Raw genomic sequence first — 3,283 nt, forward strand, 5'->3', positions numbered from 1 at the left:
TGTGCTCTCTCTCCTTTTCTTCCTTCTTGTAAACTGTAATTTTTGCTTGACAAAAACTTCACCCACCGCGGCTTCGGCCTCTGTCCCCCCCTGGTACACGCTTTGCGCTGACCAGGTGTGTGTGTTGACCACGCGGTCTGGGTACGCACTTTGCGTAGCGTCCTCTCCGGTGCTGCGGCACTGCGGCGCACGCATAGCCTGATTCTCTTGGGCACAGGCTGCGTATTATCCGACGCCAGCGTAGGAGCTTACGCACACGGTACTTGGTCACAGTACGCAGTGTACGTAGAATAGTATTCACAGCGCATACAACGCGCAGGTGTTCGTTGCTTCTTTTCCAAAGGTTACGCAAAGAGCGCAGTGTACGCAGTTACGCTCCCGCTGCGCAAGGCGTCTGGAACATTCGAGGACGAGCAGTGCTGTGCACGTTGCTCGCATTGCGTAGGCACTGAGCTGCTAGCGCATACCTCGCTCCTGCTGCTCCAAAGTGTCGAATGTTCCCGCTGGCGACCCATGAAGTGCTTTTTTGGTAACAAAATATGACTTGTATTAACATTACATTGTGTCTATGTGGTGTGCATGGCTTATCCCTCCCCTCTCTATTTTAACCTGTTGATTAAGAAGTAGTGATACTTACCTTGATTGCTGCTATTGCTTTTTTTGGGGCTGTTTTTTGGTAACAAAATATTGTAACACAATATGCTAATGAGCTAACCATACACACTGAGTGCTGCTATTATTTGAACATGTTTCTAACGAGTTATTGATACTCAACTTGAATACTGCTATTGTTTACAACGCTGCTAACAGTGTATATAACAGGAGGCTGTGTGGTCCAGTGGTTAAAAAAAGGGTTTGTAACCAGGAGGTCCCCAATTCAAATCCCACCTCAGAACACTGACTCATTGTGTGACCCTCAGCAAGTCACTTAACCTCCTTGTGCTCCATCTTTCGGGTGAGACATAGTTGTAAGTGACTCTACAGCTGATACATAATTCACACATCCTAGTCTCTGTAAGTCGCCTTTGATAAAGGCGTCTGCTAAATAAACAAATAATAATATCATGGGTTGTGAGAGCTGCTTGTTAACATGTATTATGCATATTAATTGACATTTTTATTTGCACCCCATATATATATTGTAATATTAAAGTGTTGTTTATTAGTTTATACTATGTATACTATTTATTAACCTGCTACAATTATCCTGCCACTATTACTTATTATCCTAGCTATAGTATATGCTGGTTTTACAATTGCTGCTAATATATTAACGGATTAAGTGAATAACTAACACATGCTTTTGAGAGTCAGCTGCTTGGAAGGCAGCTATGTTCACCACTATACCACCAACGCCACTGCTTTAGCTTTATCTGTCTGTTAAACATCAGCAGTTTTTTTTTAAATGGTCTGTACAAATGCAATACATCCCAACGTTACGTTTGGTTCACGTTTTATCACTGGGGTGGGGGAACCGGTCACGAAAATTGTCAAAAACATTGCGTAAATTGCCATTTGTTTGTGCTATATGGATTCATAGTGCTAAAAATGAACACCGCCCGAACAGGGGCTTGAACCCTGGACATTGATTAAAAGTCTGATGCTCTACTGACTGCAGAGCGGTATACTGTCAGGTAGTACCAGCGTGGCGCAGCGGAAGCGTGCTGGGCCCATAACCCGGAGGTCGATGGATCGAAACCATCCTCTTCGAGGTTTCTCTTTCGTTCAACATTTTTCAAAGCGGTGCTTCAAATAAATGAACCAAGAGTGAGATTGATTTATATTTTGCCTTGCGCATTTCTGTTGAGTGTTACATTAAAAGAGTGCATGTATATTATGTTTTATGAATGTGCATAGCGCAACTTAATCAATTCCGGCGCCTCCTCAAGACTCCCCTCTTCAGACAGCACCTGTAGAACTCCTATTTTCCCTGTGGACACTTTATCACTCTTCCTTAATGTGCTTTACTTGCTCTTGTCTCCTCCCTATTTTACTGCATTTACTGTACTGTAATCTGCCACAAGTGTTATGTAGTATTTTGCATTTAATCATATCCTGATGTAACTATCACTGACACTGTTATCTGCTCTGATTATTGATTTGTATTTTGTCATATACTTGTACTTTTTAGAACTGAAGTCATTGTATTTTATCTTGCTTTTATATGTATTAATACTTGAACTGTGATTCTTGAAATGTATTTTTGTTTATGATTGTAAGTCACTGTGGGTAACGGCGTCTGTGTCCTCAGAAGTCTCTGATTATATTACAATTACTATCAGGATCATATAACAAGTACTGCTTTATTACAAATTGAGCAGAAACTGCATTTTTGTATTAAGTAAATAAAAAGTTGAAAAATGGTGAAAAGCTTTAAAATTGCATCGCTGCTGCTGCAAATATTAGGGTTAACACCTAAAACGAGTGTGTCCTCAGAATTAGCATGTGCCTTGTTTTATAGTCATTCCTTGCTCAGCAATGTGACCATAGCTTCACTCTAATATGAACTCCATTTAATGTAAAACAAAATGTTTCTGGTAAAAGATGTACGATTCTTAACTCCAAATTAATTCATTTTCAAAGACAGCCTACTGTAATTATTGCTATAGAAGTACCAGTTCTTTTGGATCAAAATACGGTTACTGACAGGCTTGTTGACTGAGGCAGTACTGAAACTTTCAGTTCATTATTATGAAAAAAATAAATAAAAAATGGGTGTATACTACAGCCGGTAGATGGTGTCAAGTGTTTTTAAAAAAAATACTATTTCCAAAATAGTATTCACTAATTTCTATTTGAAATACATGTCTGGCAACCTATTTTCTATTTGTATTTTAAATAAATATGGAGACCAATGTTTTCTATTTAAAGAGTTTCCGTGACTATTTTGCCCATCCTTGGCATTCAGCTATTAACTGTAAGGTTGGTTTCCAGGCAGATTGCCTTTCCGGGCAGCCTTCTCAATAGACACCAAGCTTCCGATTTCATTTGCAGTTGTGAAGGGTGCGGTGGCCAAGTGGTAAGGCGTCGGTCTCGTAAACCGAAGATCACGGGTTCAATCCCCGTCCGTACCTTGCTGTATATTTCAAATGGTTTTCGTGGTAGAAATATGTTTTAATATAACTCACCCTGCGGTCTTGAACACCAGTTACATGAGGATTCCCCTGAGATTAATGTGGCTATAAGCAATTGTATTACTTTGAACTTGAAGTAGGCTGCTACATTGTAGACCTCTAACCAAAATAAACAACGTTACAACTGTGTTGATATGAGGGAAGGGTAT

The 3,283-nt window shown here is 40.1% G+C and overlaps 1 non-coding gene across 1 annotated transcript; it reads left to right on the plus strand.

Moving 5' to 3' along the window:
• The first annotated feature begins 3,002 nt into the window (after nt 1–3,002).
• trnat-cgu (transfer RNA threonine (anticodon CGU)) lies at nt 3,003–3,074 on the plus strand. The gene has a single exon. It is a non-coding gene; the product is annotated as a tRNA-Thr (tRNA).
• Nucleotides 3,075–3,283: the final 209 nt, after the last annotated feature.

This window comes from Acipenser ruthenus, chromosome 39 (assembly GCF_902713425.1).
Source record: "Acipenser ruthenus chromosome 39, fAciRut3.2 maternal haplotype, whole genome shotgun sequence".
In the NCBI taxonomy this organism is placed as follows: domain Eukaryota; kingdom Metazoa; phylum Chordata; class Actinopteri; order Acipenseriformes; family Acipenseridae; genus Acipenser; species Acipenser ruthenus.